Source organism: Ambystoma mexicanum, chromosome 11 (assembly GCF_040938575.1).
Source record: "Ambystoma mexicanum isolate Mex_15411 chromosome 11, UKY_AmexF1_1, whole genome shotgun sequence".
NCBI lineage: Eukaryota > Metazoa > Chordata > Amphibia > Caudata > Ambystomatidae > Ambystoma > Ambystoma mexicanum.
The window spans coordinates 86,680,004-86,697,651 of NC_090934.1; the positions used below are offsets into that span (position 1 = coordinate 86,680,004).

General features: G+C 45.6%; 1 protein-coding gene across 1 annotated transcript in view; it reads right to left on the reverse strand.

The window, feature by feature from the left end:
* The window catches only part of KIAA0319L (KIAA0319 like), a 940,271-nt gene extending 922,835 nt beyond the window's left edge, over positions 1 to 17,436 (reverse strand). Inside the window, exon 1 of the mRNA XM_069622595.1 lies at positions 17,170 to 17,436. The gene's annotated coding sequence lies outside the window, so the exon portion shown is untranslated. The remainder of the gene's footprint in view (positions 1 to 17,169) is intronic.
* Positions 17,437 to 17,648: the final 212 nt, after the last annotated feature.

Genomic DNA, 17,648 nt, shown 5'->3' on the forward strand with positions numbered 1-17,648 from the left:
CACCTCTGGCGATAATCTATTATAGCACTTCGAAGGAGGAGGAATCCTGCTTAAAATCATTCTAGAAAAAGTTGGTAGGGCGCCGAGAGTGAAGTTGTTACTTTATGTGGTCTCAGGTAAGTGGAATGGCAGCCACTATGACGAGGCTGTAGCCGCATCACTCTCCACGCCCTTATGTTCAAGTGAACTGCTCAGGGTTTGAATAGGGCATGGCGTGTCCCACCAATGGAGGCTGGTACTAATACATTTGGCGAGTTGCCTCGGAAAGGCAACAAAACTGAAGCTAACAGTGCAGGGCTGGTTTTAGTGGGCCTCTATCACACTCCGCAAATAATCCTCGAAGAAGAAGGGTCTGTTTTGTAGAGTACGCCCAGAGGTTTGAAGCAACGAGAGAGTTCAAACAAAACCCTTCTCTGCACGAGATTACCAAAACGGGTGTCCAACACAGTGAGGCAATTTTTGTTTGCCTTTCGAGCTTATCGTTTCACCTGAAACTCTTACACGTTTAATAAGGGCACTGAACACAATGGTTTTCAGCTTTTCGCGTGAAGCTACTGATTCGGTCTTGGGTGACACTTGCTTCTAAAGTTCTGTGGGGGTCATCACGGTGAATAGTGCTTGCTTTCAATCTTCATTCTGCCTCGGTGATCCTTCGTGGCACCCAAACTATTACTTAAAGCCGCATTGGCACCGAATATGGGAAACATGAAAAGAAGAAGAAATGCTGCCAGTTTACATCTTTTTCTTTCCACCACAGCATCGCAGACAACAGGCTCACAACTGCGGCCCTCTGTTATTGTGTCCATCTGGCACTGAATAGTAGCATTGGAGGCCTTGATAGGACCTCTTGGGCGGCCAGGTGTTAATATGTCGACACCAGGGTACAGCAGAAATCCTTCTCTTCACCACTAGAAATGACAAGGTTGGAAACGGAGGGGAGCTGGGAGCCATTAGAAGAGCCTGGTTAGCTCGGCACCAGCAGTTGCCAGGAGCTACTTTTGGCTCCCACTCCAACCAATGCCAAACTCACTTATGTAAATGTAACTCTGCATTTGTGACCATCTATGAACAAACATTAGGGCACACCTATACAACAGTTAAAGCATAAGGGGTCATAAATAATGGATATAATTATATGTTTGCATCTTACGTGGAAGACCTGCAGACCGCCATGTACTAGCTCTAGTTCCCCGGTGATGGTTCCTGGTCACTGGTTAATGCTGGATTCCCAGGAACTGCTTTTAGATTTCGACCCCTGAAGCAGGATGCCATAGCAGCAGAAAACAAGGAAGGGAACTGCAGCTGTTGAAGAGTGCAAGTCTGATGGGCTGATCGCTAGAAATTCGCAGAACTATAGCTTCAACCCAGACTGGATTAAGCCTTCCTTCCCAGCCTGAAACCCTCTCTACGTCCCTCCGCTTAAACCCTTCACATTCTAATTGTATTAATATCATCAAACCCTAGGCATTAATTCCTCTGTTTTACTGCACTCCATTGCTTCCCAGTTAGTTTGCTGCTACATGAAATCCAATATATATTGATGACAATATCCTCGGAGGCAGTGCTACAAAAAGACACCACTAACGTTTATGAACATATTTGTTTGACTTTGTTTATTTTTGTATATTAGAACCTAGTTAGCACGTCATTGCCAGTTTCCATTTTGTCCACTTAGCACATCATTGCCAGCGTACATTATGCAGACTTGCACATTACGTCTGCTTTGCATTAGGTCGCATTTCGTGACCATTTCCCTTTATGTTCCCTTAACTCCCCCCCATGGCTGGCCTGAACTTCCCACTCAAGTAGGTTTTACCTTCAGTTGCTGGAAAGAAGGGAGGCAGGGGCTCCCAGGTTCGAGGTGTTGGTGGACAGCACATTTGCAGACTGTACTGACAGCTGTAGCCAGCAAGCAAACTGGTGTTGGTGGATACACTGAAGACAGGTCTGTCTGGGAAATGTCTTAATGGCCCATGCTCAGTACTTGCATCAACGGGGCAATGTCCAACTTCACACTGGTCAGACTGCGGCAGCATTGACTGGATTTCGGCTGGTTGGAGCCAGTGAATTTAGTAAACAAGGCTTGGGTTCACACATATGCACTGTCGCAGAAGCAAGCGCTGGCACAATGACCAGGCTTCTAATGCTAGGAGTGCCAGCACTTCATGGTCCCAACACCCACACAATTCAGTCTTCATGACAGTAATATGATATCACAGCACAACCTGCATTACCAACTGTAGCCCCAATTAAATATTCAATAGGGCTTGACTAAGCTCTGGTGAAGTGACATTTGCAGCAGTGTAGGCACTACAACGAACACCAACGCCAAGTATTACCTAGACAACGCCTTTGACTGTATTTCTAGTCAAATCATTTTTCCGTTGATAAATCCCAGTAGATTCCCAGTTTGTGCTGATTGGTATACATCAGATTTGTACAACTGCTCTATGCTCCCCTTATTACCAATCAGTATATTCCAGTTTGCTCAGTCTGGTTATTAACAATTCATATGCCAGATTCGAAATTAAAATTTTAATGAGTACGAGGAGAAACTAGCTCCTTGGAGTCAGACATCACCCAGCAGGCAGAATATACCACTGGGGACCAAAAGCAAGTACTCTGTGCACTGCAAACCTAACTTACACATGGGATGCACACTAACATTTTGCCCATTACGTGTGATCCATTGTGTTTAAATGTGTTCTACATGTGTCCTAATTCTTGTTTAATAACATTCTCAAATACTCAAAGTTAATGTCACATATGTATGTTTGTAAACCACCAGTTGTCTGGGGAGCCAAAGGTAGGTCCTGGTAGCTCCTAACCAGGCTCTCCCAGACTAGAAGCAGGAGCTAAATAGCTCACAGCAATTTTGAACCGTGATATGTATTTTCTCAAGAGGCCCAGTAGACCTAGTTTGATATCCCCAGTATTTATAATAGCAGCATACGTTTAGTGTGACATCACAGTGCTTTCTAAGTTTGACTAACTTAGAAAATACTGCTACTTTCAGTTATCCAGTTCATGACTGTTTGGGTATCCCAGTACACTCAGTTTGCACAATCCCGGTTTAGGACCCCCCTTTGACAACCCCAGACAACCTGGACCAGAAAAATTCCAAAGGATCTTTTCCAACCCAAAACCCTCCAAACAGGCAAAATAAAAGACAAGAGATCTGGTCTACAAAGATGCAGTTTTCGAAACATATCACCAGCAGGTTTCCCACTAAGCACATATCTCAGAGCAGCCAAACTCTACCAGCACCGGTTTCAAAAGCCTAAGGGTGACCAACAAGTGAAACATTGGGTAACCTGGCAGCACATGCCAGAATCACCATAGACTGGGTACATGCAGCCTCCTTTCATTTACCAAGAAGGCATCCCTGTAGAGATGTGAATAGTTACACACTTCTCGTAACTAGTAGATCCACTAGTGTCCACTTCCACGAAAGCCCTAACATATCTCTCCACCGGCGCCACACTCTTGTACCTGTACCGAGATGACCCAGCCCTCAAACCCCTGTTCACCCCCTCACACGCTAGCCAGTGCCTTGGGGCGATTCACTTTTCAGTGATGAGCTTTATGAACTCTTCATTCCAGGGACTAAACATTATAGTTAAACTCAAGCATAGTTTCACTCCAGACATGAAGCATGTTAACACAGATGCTTGGAGTGATAAGGGCCCCCTGCTCATGATTAAGGACATTTCCCCCGAAAGGTTGGGGTGCACGAGTGCCCTATCAAAAAAATAACATACATTTCAGGCAACATTTCAACATGTATACGCAGTTCTGAAAAAGCCGCCAAACACCACATATCAATTTGGGGTAAAATGCCAGCAGGTGTGGGCTGAATGTGCCACTTTCCGAGCAATCCCTGCACAGAGCAGTTTTCTGTATAACAAAATGCAGTATTAGCATTTATTTTTTTTGGGCATGCCAGGGTAGTTGCGAGCAGTTTTTAAAGGCTCGACAAGACCATCTTTATGGTATACAATTAGTTTGCATAAAGAAAATGTAGTTCGTCAAAATTCTAGTCTTTTGGGTAAATCTTTCAGCAACAAAAGAGGGAATGCAGGGGTCATTTCTGAATGTTCCATTAGATTTTCTTAATAACTGCTTCACACAATGCAATATTGATAGGATCCAACGTGCACCAACACATGTCATCAGCACTGGAACCACTCTGCGGTCTCACTCCCTTAGCACAAGGTGAAATCTGAGACCCTTGTGTGACACAAAAAGCAGTAAACAGTAAAAAATAAATAAGATACACATCCATCCATCCATCCATCCATCCATCCATCCATCCATCCATCCAGGGGCTCATTCTAAACAATGTTTCTGCGCATTCATAGGGGATCATTTGCTAGCCAGCAGACGTTCCACATGACAAGTGGCAATACGACTCCTATGTGCCTTGCAGTCATGGGGTGTGCCAGGTTTTGCTTTTCCAGAAAAAACAGGTGGAATACGTGCGGTTACATGACAGGTGGAGGTGCTGCACTGGTGGCCACCATCACACGTGTGCACATAGTGGTGAGATTTCACACAAAAGTGGCAATGCCACTGAAGAGCTTGATCACCTGAACGTTGTAATGCTTGACCTCTTCCATGTTTAAACACCATTTGGCTCAGAACAAACCCCTTAGCAGCCAAACCTTCACCTCTGCAGAGTTCATCCAAGGCGGATGAACACGGCTATGACCGGTTCTGTGTCCAAGCACATGCTCACCTGTGCCAGAGAAGGGTTCACAGCGCGCAGCCCACACTGCTGGGAATCACTCTGCCAAACACAAGGAACAGAGCACAGCCTGCTTCCTGGTCTTCAATAAACGAATCCAGGCTCATCTGTGCATACAGGACGCCCGCCTTTGGAATGCATATTCACCACACACCACCATTTAAGCGATTTCCACACAACCCTCAGCAGCCCCCATTCCATGCCACTAACACAACAGAATCCCAGCGGACTCCCACAGATGCTCTTTTGGGACATAAATTGCAATACCCAACGTCATTAACGTAACCAAGGACTTCGAAAGGGCCACCAGTATCTTGCAATGCAGCCCCTTTGTTCAATATGGTTACTTATCGCCTGAATAGCCTGCTCTGAACTTGTCTTTCTGCCTTACTGCTTGTCTTGGTACCCACATATTAAACTAAGTAAACGATTTTGCCACCAAACATTGAGGGTAGCAAACTCCCATTATATGACAAGACAGGAGGCTTGCATTATGCTTTACTTTCTTTAAAACAGCCACAATAGCTTTTCAAAATATAACTTTTAAACTTGAACATTTGTGCTTTTTTTCCTTCCAGACATAAAAATAGCCAATCTGAGGTTTAAAAGTTCCACATAAAGTCTTCACTCTTCTGAGTCCAACTTAAACTAACACTCCCATCAAATCTATGGAGTGTAGTAGTCCTGACCCTATCTCTTGCTCCAATCAGCTCCTAGGCCAGCTTATAAGAACCCACAGTCCCAGGTCCTTTCCTCCTTTTTTGCTGCCAAAAAGATAAGTACCTCACATGTTATTCTCTTGAATGAGTACAGTAATGTAAAAGTATACGTTCTCTGAATATCAGTATGAGCACGTAGGCAGCGCGAGTTTGTTCCTTGTAAAGAATCTGTATTTACCGAGTGTTCGGTGCACAGCGTGTGTGGGGCAGTGTATTCCCTTTTTTTCTTATTGCGCCCGGGGATGCCTGCTTGAGCGAGGAGAGGAGCGCGTTGGAAGTTGTAAAGAGGAGGCGGGGCCGGCACCGCGAGCGAACGCGCCCTCCTCAGGCACCCGGTCCCGCTCCTCATGGTTCATAGCCGCGCCGGCGAACACGGCGAGCGGCAGGACCCAGGGGAGCGGGTTCCCCCCGTCATCCCCTGGGAGTTCTTCCGCTCAAGCCCACAAAACGTAATGGTGTAGTGCCGAGCGAGGAGAAGCAACCCAGTAGGTCTGCTGAAATATATATTTTTTTTTAATTGATATTTTTACACCAGAGAAAGCGGAAAGAAGGGGATAATCACAGCACAAAAGAGAATCCTTGTAGACAGCAGGGACAGGCCTGTCAGAGTTTATAGTAGGAGACAAGGGCCTGAGCTGTTAACCCCTTGCTGACAGCCTAAGAAGTTGGCTTTGCTAACACCATGGCACAATGCAGAAGCCCCGGTGCCACTCCTTCCACCTCACCAGAGTGGTCAGAGGCGGAGTGGGAAGAGGGTCCTTACCAGCAGGACACAGACCTCTCACAAAGTTTTAAGATGGCACTGGGAGATTTAAAGGCTAAAGCAGTCTCACAGGGAGTACAGCCCATTACCCAAAGGTTGGACATGTTAGAGGCTGTAATTCATGAACAGCAAGCGCAGCTTGCCAAGAAAAGAAAGGCAGAAAGCCCAGAAAAAGAGCTGTCAGCCACAGAAGGGGTTGAACCTAAGGGGCGGAAAGCAGCTCCGAAGAGTAATCACTCTGACCTCACCCCCTAACCCCCCCAGCACTTTGGATAGGGAGGATTCTCCTCCCCAAAAAATAAGCGACCCTGTCGCTAGGCTAAAGAGAGCCTTCCTGGAGAAGAAACGAACCCAGGACAGGCCCAATGCCCCAGGGGTGGACAATTCAGGGGACAATGATGAGGGATGTATGCCCGATGAGGAGGGTGGCGAAGAAATAGATGCTGGTCATCTCGCCGAAGAGGAAATGGATCCTCAAGAAGCAGACGGCACAACAGATCTGTTCAACCCAGAGGCTATCGGACACCCAAAGTCCTCGGAGTGGGTCCCGTCGCCCAGAGTAGCCGCCTATATGGCGCAACACATACAAAAACATCTGGATAGAGAAGTAAGATCACGTATGCGTTCAGAGTATCCAAGGCCAGAGCTGCCAGGAAAGCTTGCGGACACACCAGAGCTAGACCCCAAGATGGTCACTTTCGTGACCAAGACGGCGAGAGATATACGTAAAGGCGTAGACCGCACCTGGCGAGGATACCAAGACAAGCTCCTCAACATTGCAGGCCCATTAGCAAAAATAATGGACCTAGCAGAAAAAGCAAAAGACACTGGAACCCCAGTAGATGCCTCCGCCCTAGCCAACTGGGCTCAAAGGGCAGTCTGCCTTATGGGCAACGCGAACTGTGCACTGTCCTCTGAGAGAAGAAGAGGAGTGCTTCTAAAGATTAACAAAAAGTTAAGCGACTTGGCCTCTTACGAAGCAGGAGAAGGAGCCAAAAGCCTACTATTTGGCGAGGGATTCGCTAAGGAAATGGCACAGTTTGTGGGCACATATTCATCTCTGGATAGAGCCCAAAGTTCAATTAAAAAGATCTTTCCCAGTCAAGTTTTTTTCCGGGACCGGACGTTACAGGGGTCGTACGTCCGGTCAGTTTAGTTACCATCGCAGACCCCAAGGGCCGCACGCCCAGTACTGGGAAGAGAAGCAACAGGACACATTCTTCCCGACCAGGTCCAGGTTCCCCAGGGGCCGAAGGGGAAGAGGTTCCTATCGGCAACCCAATGCCTCAAGAGGTGAGTGCAGTGGGATTACAAGTGGGAAGGAGAACCCTCCAGTTTCTGAGCGCATGGCAGGCACCATCGCGTGATGCATGGGTGCTGCAAGCAGTGGTGGGGCTGCGACGAGTTTGTGGGGGAACCGATTCAGAGCTCAGAACCCCATCCCATTCAGGTGTCACAAGAAGAAGCAGCGTTACCACACAACGAGATGCTCAAATTACTAGACAAAAATGCAATAGAAAAAGATACACAAGGAGGACCAGGGTTCCTCAGCAATATGTTCCTAGGACACAGGGGGGACAAAATAAGACCGGTCATAAATTTAAGAAGTCTGAACGAATGGACTATGTACAATCACTTCAAGATGGAAGGTATCCATCTACTTCGAGATCTCCTCCGAATGGGGGATTGGTTAGCGCGGTTAGATCTCAAAGACGCTTACCTCACGATCCCAATAGCTCAAGAATTTCGGAGATATCTGAGATTTCGGTGGGAAGGAGAGACAGTGCTTCACATGTCTTCCGTTCGGCCTGGCGTCAGCACCTTGGGCCTTCATCAAACTGATGAAACCCGTGGCAGCGGCCATAAGAGAAAGGGGTATTCGCATGATCGTTTACCTGGACGACATTCTCGTCCTAGGCTCAGACAAAAACTCTCTCCAAGAACGTGCAATGGATATTCATGCTCTGGTCATCTCTAGGATTCTTAGTAAACTTAGACAAATCCCAACTGGTACCAGTCCAAAATATAGAATTCCTAGGTTTCAATATAGATCCGATCAAGGTGACCCTCGAGCTTCCGCATCACAAAGTGAGAGCGATAAAGAAGGAGCTCAGAATAGTCATAGCAAAGAAGATTATATCTCTTCGAGCTCTCTCAAGAGTAGTAGGCCTACTAGCGGCCTCGATCCAAGCAATTTTTCCGGGCCCGCTCCATTATCGAGCATTACAGAGGCTCAAGATAAGACACCTACAGGGGGGGCTCGGTTACCATCAGCTGGTAACCCTGGATCAAGAAGCAATCTCGGAACTCCACTGGTAGCTCCCCAATATGGAAGCCTGTAATGGCCAAGCGATCTTCGGAGACACTCCAGATGTCATTATAGAATCAGACGCGAGCAGGTCAGGGTGGGGAGCCAGATGCGAGAACGTAGAGACAGGGGGGGGGGGGGGAAGTGGTCAGAGCAGGAACTGCAACTTCACATAAACTGTCTCGAACTGTTAGCAGGTTCCTTCGCTGTAGACGCCTTTACGAAAGACAAAGTGCAATGTTGCGTGCTGCTCAAGATGGACAACATCTCGGCAGTGCAATATATAAACAAACTAGGTGGAACAAGATCAAGGATGCTAGCAGAATTAGCAAAAGACTTCTGGCATTATTGCCTGCAGAATCAAATCACAGTCGCAGCAGAATATCTGCCAGGGATACTCAACGAGGTAGCGGACTGGAACTCACGATATCTTGTAGACTCCAGAAATTGGAAGCTACACCCAAGAGTATTCAAGAAATTACAAGACCTCTGGGGTCCCGTACACATAGATCTATTTGCGTCCAGACTGAACGCACAGACAGACGCATTTCAGTTGCAGGATAGACCCGGGTGCAGCTGGCACGGCCGCTTTTCTCCAACCGTGGAACGGAGCGCTGCATTATGCCTTCCCTCCGTTTCTCATGATCACGAGAGCGCTAGCAAAAGTTTGCAGGGAACAAGCAGAGCTAATTATAGTGCTGCCCATCTGGAAATCTCAGCCCTGGTTTCCAGTAGCGATGGAACTTTCTACGGATTTTCCAAGGACAGTTTCTCAGCAGCCGGACTTTCTACTCGACCCAACCGGGAAGACGCCCTTGGCCTGCAAGGTTTCAGGAGAAAGTGGGAGTTGCCAGGCATTTCGCAACTCGCTGCAGACTGCATCAGAGATTCATGGGTGCCTTCCACCATTAGGAGATATAACGCTGCATGGAATGGTTGGGCCCACTGGTGCTCAGAACATAGTTTGTATCCCGTGTCTGCCCCTGTAGTGCAATTGTTGAACTTCTTAGTGATGAAATTTCAAGGCGGCAATGCCTTTAGAACGATAGGAGTGCTGCGATCCGCAATTTCAGCAGGTCATAACCAAGTAGAGGGTAACGCCATTGGCGAGTACCCAACAGTTCTACGTCTGTTAAGGGGCATGAAATTGAGTAAGCACCCAGAGCCGAAATATACGACATTATGGGATGTTAAAGAAGTCTCAACTGTTTCTTAGGTGGCCAGATAATAAGGATCTATACCGATCCCAGCTTTCAGGCAAACTGGCAATGTTATTGTGTCTCACAGCATGCCGAAGAGTATCTGACTTTAAGGCACTAGAGATAGACAGAAAAATATTCTATCCAGAAGGGGTCGCTTTTACCATAGCTAAACGTACGAAATCAGATTCACGAGTCATCTCGTACCCCTATTTTGCCGAAAACAAAAAGTTTTGTGTGGCGCAGTGTGTCAAAGATTACAAGTCCGCCACAGCACAGTTGAGACCATGAGGTGTGACACAGCTGCTAATAGCGCGTAGAAAGCCTTATCATGCAGTAACAACAGCGACAATTGCTAGATGGGTGCGCAAAGGTATGCAGTGGGCAAGGATAGACTTGTCTCAGTTTGGCGCGCTTTCTGCTAGGGGTGCGATGGCTTCTAGGGCCTTCTCAGCGGGAGTGCCACTTCGGGATATAATGAAAGCAGCGGATTGGTCCTCTGAGTCGACCTTTAAGACATTTTATTTCAAGACAGTGTCTGACATAACTAATAGAGTGGTGGCTAGCTTTGAACAAGCATAACACGAGCCTCCAGTCTTGTCATAGAATAAAGATTGCCCACGCTTACAGCTCAGGAAGTCTTCATTCTATTAAAGACAAGGAGGCAAGCATTATATCCCCCCCAGAAGACGACGAAAGATGAACTTATGTATCATATGTAAACTGTTCAACTTTGTCTCGACACCCACCCTTATAAATTGTCCTCTGTTTTCTCTTAGGAGACTACCAGAAAGCAGCCTGATCGCATGCAGTGAAGCATCGATGCAGAGTTGTGTGCCTTTCGCCCAGGGAGTTCCGGGCAGTTGCAGTTCAAGGACACTGTTCACGGTTACGTTGGTGGTTGCTTTGTTGGACGTTCATGACACTGTTTGAGTTTGTTACAGAGGATCTGGAATGCAAAAAGAAAGAGGAAATGACCTGGGACTGTGGGTTCTTATAGGCTGACCTAGGAGCTGATTGAAGCAAGCGATAGGGTCAGGACTACTACACTCCATAGGTTTGATGGGAGTTTTAGTTTAAGTTGGACTCAGAAGTGAAGACTTTATGTGGAACTTATAAACCTCAGATTGGCTATTTTTATGTCTGGAAGGAAAAAAGCGCAAATGTTAAAGTTATATTTTGAAAAGCTATTGTGGCAGTATTAAAGAAAGTAAAGCATAATGCTCGCCTCCTTGTCTTTAATAGAATGAAGACTTCCTGAGCTGTAAGCATGGGCAATCTTTATTGAGAAGAATCAACGAAATCTGCTTCCTGCTTTTATTTGACAATTTTACTCCCATAATGCACTGTAGCCAGGATTATAGAAAAGACACAAAAGGAACGTACATGGTTCACGAAATAGATAATATTTTGCCGCAGGTATTGTAATTTGGTCTTTAAAAGCTTACTGTTTTACACAACAAAGTTCTACTGAATTACCTGAGATGATAAGGTGCATTTTTGGAAAGATGTCAGATAATGAAAAAATATGTTACATATATAGATTTAGGAACTATACAGCACATACGGCCATTGTCCACTAGGAGTCCAAACATATGGGTTTCAGAATATGAACCTAAAAGGTGACATGTTCACAAAAATAACTTGTTACAGATGGTGGACCCCAATAAGTTCAATGGGGTGACTGAACGTGACCAAGAGGGGAAACTGTGGTATACGGAGTGAGTGAAGTGAGTGAGACTTGTCAACTTTGACCAAGACTCGAGGGACCCGACTGGAGTTTCAGGTCCCAGAAACAGAAAAACACTAAACTTGTTATCTCCAAGCTCATGGTCTTAAGGGGTAAACCAGAGAAAAGAAAAAGAACACGTTAAGAGCCCACAGATTCAAAAAGGAACCCCTCCACAGGAAAAGACACAAAATAAATCGATTGCTTTGTGATGTTTCCCCTCCAAGCACAAGGTGCAATACGCTTTGTAAGTAGGGCTTTAGCCACAACACCAATGACCCAGTGCTCCCTCCAACTGCCTCTCGCCTTCACGCACCCCCTTCCTATTCATCACACGCCCCAACAGTCTAACAGAACATTCACCCAGATATTACACATCCCCTCCCACCAGACTTCAACAAAACAAACTAAAACAATAAATCCCCTGGGGAAAGACCACCTCAATCCAATTCCACTGGCATCTAAAGTGAAGTCTCCCGTCCAGCCACAAAGCCTCCTAGATTATATGTATCACACACAAACTGCTCTTCATAAGCTACACAGCTCTCTCACATTCAACACTCCACTTAAACTTGCTTCTTTCTTAAGTAGCTTACTCAAAGACACAGTCAAGTTGGCAAAATCCTGCACAAATTTACTCTAATATTCACATAGCCCCAAGAAGGAGCTGGGCTTGTCCTTGTTAGTGGGATCTGGCGCAGCCTTAATGGCCTCAACTTTCAGTCTATAGCCCCTGCCACTCACTGCAGGACCAAAATATTCAACTTCTGGCTCTGTGAACTTGCACTTTTTTTTCTAACTTCAAACCCTTCTCAACCTCATGTTCAACCTCTCCTTTTCCAAACAAAATAATATCATGGAGGATTTCCCTGGTTCTATCGTTGAATTTACATATAATAAGTCACACTGCGAAATTCACTCATCTCTGTGGGTATTCCCTGCTGCCATACCAAAGGGTAACATGTCTGTGATTACTGAACACCTTTTGGCCCGTAAGTAAACTAAAGGCTGTAACAAGAGAGAGAGAGAGAGAGAGAGAGAGAGAGAGTGAGTGTGTGTGTGTGTCTGTATGCGCACAAGTGTATACTACCATCAGCCTCCATTGATCTGTGGCATGCAGGTTATCAAGATGGCAACATGTTCATCTTCACCAGTAGCCAGTGGGGGAGCTAAAAGCCTAAATGACCACTTAAGAAAAGCTATGCAGTTTGCTTTGCCAGTCGCAGCAGGGCTTCCTCCCCACCCTCCTCCTCTCCACACGTGCGTTTGTGTTTGGTGGAAGCAAGGATTGGCATTTCAGTGGAAAGTATGTTGAAAAGCCCAATTCTGGCCCTGGGTGCCTGGTTTTGTTTGCGATGATAAATCTGACAATTTATGACCTTTTAGAAAATATTTGTTAAGATTAGTTAACTCCACCTGCTATACCGCGATAACCACGATATACCGTCATTTGGCAAGAAGGTTATCATAACGTCATAAAACTAATACCGTGACACCCCTATGACAATCAATGTGAAAACTAACATATTGAAGTGGCAAGTACAGATGTGTTGAGTAAGAAGAACTTGTGTTGTATTGAAAGCAGAACTATGATGAACGGGCATCCAAAAAGCCCTCTCTGATAAAATAGCCCTCCTACAATACAAAATTGAAATGAAAAAAGTCACTATTCAACCTGCTCAACTACCTCAAGTGTCTCTGACACATACTATGAATAACACTGAGCCACAATTCGAATGTACATCTGTCTCCAACTCGGAAGACCTAAAAATGATCACCAGTCTTAAACCTTCAAGGTGTCAAGGGGATGACCCATGCCCTGCGGCGGTCATCAAAGACTGCGTGTCAGAAAAAAAAGAAAAGAAAAAAACTCTTGACCCAATATACCCACAAACTACCGACCCATAACTACAGTGCCGTTCCTTCTCAAAATACTGGATAGAGTAGCGTATCTCCAGATCAAAAACTACGTGGAAGCCAATAACCTCCTTGGCCTACGACTATCAGGCTTCTGCCCTAGACATGGAACAGAAACAGCACTTCTGGATCGGAAGATCCAAATAGACGAGCTTAACCTTCAACATAGATGGCAACACCATAAAGGTGTCCAAGGTAGTAAAAACTCTAGGTTTCTACCTGGACTCAGAACTCACCATGACTAAACACATCAATGCCACAGCGTCACCAGCAGTTTACACTTCTAAGCTTATCAATGCTTGCAGACCCTTTCTATCTCCTGGCATCTGCATCACATTAGCAATCACCAGATTGGACAATTGTAATGCCCTATACACTGGCACCAAGAATCACAACATCAAAAAACTACACGTGATACAAAATAACACCCTGAGAACTGCCTTAAACATACCGAAAAACTCACATTTACACGACGAGAAGGAACTCCCACTAGCTACCTGTCCAAGAACGGATCCTTTTCAAAACTCTCACTTTAACACATAAATGCCTACACAAGTCAGCTCCGACTTACCCGTCAGACAAAATCTCCAGATCCCAATCCAACACGCTTACACGTTCAGCATGCCTGAATTTGCTCTCCACACCGAGATTCAAATTAGAGAAAGCTGGAGGCAGCAGCTTCCCTGCAATTGCGGCTAGACATTTTAACACATTACCAACCAAACTAAGGTCAGAAAGCTCTTTCTAAGCCTTCTGAAAACAACTGAAAACGTGGCTCTTTACACAGGAAGCTTGTGCCAAGTCAAGCTTATCAAGTAGCATACTAGATAATTAAGCAACAAGCCAAGTAAAAGAACATTACTGCTAGGTTGCTTTATACAGCATGTTCTTGTTTTGCTTAACTATGTAACCTTTACTGATTTGTCCTATTCTGTAAGAACAGCGCCTAGATGCCTTCGGGCTGGGTGTGCTATATAAATTGCAAAATAAATAAATATCTTGTAAATAACTTTCTTGATACAAACTTTTGTGTTGAAAATCCGGACTTATTCTTGCGAAAGGGGATCCGACCCTCGTTACAAGGATACATGATTACATTTGAATGCAACTATTGATTTATTAAGTTGAAATAGCCATATAATACCTATATTATTTATGTTGTATGTATAAGTGTGAGGAACAGAAACTGTTTAGAATGTTTTCCTTTAGTCTAGGTTTAACAGGGAGGGAAATCCTCATTAGGTTAGGGAGGCATTTAGCACAAACTTAATTAATAAATGGCTACTTGTGATAAAAAATAAAAAATCTCACCTTTCTGACCCCTCACAGTGCTCACATTCTTTTGGTTTTGTATGCCTCTCACTCGCCGCTGCATCTTCACTTTCCATGCATTCCTTTTTACTACACTCACTCAAGATTGCTCTTCTGTGTCATTTCCACCTTGAGCACCAATCTGTGGATGTTGTGCCTTTTTCTTCTTGCTCTTAATCTCTTTTGCACGTAAATGGGTGTGTTCGACCCTCTTTGATATATGGCCAATGCATTTGACAATGATGGGTTTCCTACAATCCACAACCGCTCATGGATCACCGAGTCTTTTGTGTGGATAATTATCTGATCGCTGATTAATTCCACCATTGTAATTCCTGCTCCAAAACAACATGTTAAAGCCAACTTCTTAAGAGCCAAAACATACTCCTCCACCGCCTCATCATCCTTCTGGAGTATTGTATAAAAATGATATCTATTTATGGCAACGTTTATCTCAGGAGCACAATACTTAACGAATTGTATTAAAGCACGCTCATCAAGATCCCATGCTTCATCACTCGTAAATACTGGAAAATCTCTATACTTGCGCTATCCCTCTGGACCTAAAGCGTGCAGCAGGTCAGTTTTCTCTTTTGTGCCGTGAATCCCTCTTGAGCCACCTTTTTTAATAATTCCTCCATTACTCTTTGCGCTCAGGCCATAATATGGCGCATTGGCCAGGATTCGGTAGGAAACTTTCAGGGGGCGGGGGAGATGAACAGTAATAACTTGCATGTTTAATTAAATATGTATTCCCTGGCCCAATTTGCAAGGCTAGCCTTTACTTCAATATTCCTGCCTAATCTTCCTCTTTTTTTTTTTTTTAAATTGTCCTGCGTGAGGATGATCCGCGCAAGGATTATGGAGCACAGGATGCTGCGATGAGGAGACAGACACTCAATGGGACAGGTTACATAGGCCAAAGTCCTCCTCCAAGATAGCCACACGTTTAGGAACCTTGCAGGGTGCTATCCTTTACCATGCCCATTCATGGTAAAGGATCAGTGAAGCTACCCAATTTCTTCAGTGATTATTATGGTATTTATTGAGCATGGACCCAGCTTTGAGAAGCAACAGAGCGCTTTACAGGAGGTATACAACAATACAGAACGCTTTTCAGAGGTAAGAACAGATATACAGCGGGGGTAGGATACTGAGCGGCATAGAGGAGGGGGACAGCTGTACCAGGTGGAGGAGAGGGGCGGGCAGTGTCTCGCGAGTCTGGTGGCGCTTGACACAGACCTCCTACCAGCACAATATGCTGAGGGGCTGCACTGACCGTTGGAGCGCTATCTTTTCTCCGTTTTCCACCGCCTGCCATTTTCGACTCAACCCCAAAGTGATGCGTCTCCAAGCACAAGGCGAACACGCTTTGTAAGTAGGGCTTTATTTAGTCACAACTGCAACAACCCAGTGCTCCCTCCATCCAGCTATCTCCAACTGCCTCTCACCTTAACGCACCACACATACCCGACATTCTAACAGAACATTTACCCAGCTACTACACTGTTAGTCGCAGCGCTCCAACACCGCAGGACACTCTGCTAACACAAACAAAATGCGATCGATTTTACTTAGATCGATGTATGGTTAATAACTGTGCGTGCATCCATGGTCAAATACAAATACATTCAAGATCCAAACCAGATAAATTCACCTAAATATTCTACCACCTTATCAACGGTGCATTTCCTATTGAATTGTTTGTATGACCACTTGGCAAATTAATAAGTGATCCTATAAACGGAAACTGCAAACGAACCGATGTTTATTTTAAAGGGGGGTTGGGCGGCTGCTGCAAAGGTCTGAGGGCCATCTGGTCAGAGCAGAGGTCTAAATTCCGAGGGGGGCGAATCGGCCTTTCATCCGTCTTAGGGCGGTAAAAGGTTCAATAGCAATCAAAGCACACATAAAAACAATAACAAACAAAAAAAGAAGTACAAGCATGATGGGGTAACAAACTGAATAACCAAGAGGGAAACCAGATTTGCGAGCTTTCTACGAATGGCCACTATATCGTTCCCTCCAGTAGACGGTATTGTAGCATGAAACAGAGTACAGGAATCTTGTTACATGGTTTCCTTCTATTAAACTTAATTATCACTGCTTTTGGGAACACAAATTCAGCAGGATTATTTAGAGAGCAAATATTTTCAATTATATTGGCAGTTCAGTTATTACAGTTTATGTTAATTTGTAAATGCATTGCCAGTTAAGTCTTGTGTTTGAGCACAGCCTGGGTAACAATAACAGGCAGTTCCTGAAAGGTAAAACTGCGATTCCGAACGCGCAATATAGAAAATGGATTAATGCTATAACGCGGGCTATCCTCGCCCTCTTGGTGGCAGGTAAACGGCTAGCGCTCCAGTGTTAAAGCAGACTGAAGAAGCTTCGCTTCTCTAAACTGCAGACCAAAAAAAAAAAACAATTTCTCAGCAAAGCGAGTGAATACCCAGTGTAAAAAGCCGTCACTTACCAAATAAACTGCTTGAATCATCTCAGCTCTGCAACAGCAGGCTCCAATAAACAGTAAGTCCCAGGGGACAGGGGCCGGGGGATCTGGATTGGGGGCAGCCCCTTCCCTCTTCGGAGTGCATTACGGTATCCGGTTCTCGCGGACCATCCAGGACCTGTCCTAGCCTCCAGGCAGGATATAAAAAGGCAGCTGCTGGGGACAGGCACGAGTTCAGCAATCTCTGGGCTGGGACCCAGCTGCAGGGTAGGTGAGGCTGCTCGGACTGCCCAGTGGGCGCAGCAGGTGCTGCTGATGAGGCTCCACCTTCCTCGGTTGTTAGAAGCACAGTGCTGTGGGGATGGTGTGCCTTCAGCAAGTGCAATCGTGAGAGCTGGCCACGCCCCCTCTGCTCTTAGGGCATGACAGAGCCGCTTGTGCAGTCCTCGCTGTCTCCACCGTGTACCGTGTCTGTGCTAGTTCTGCACCGCCTGGCACAGCAC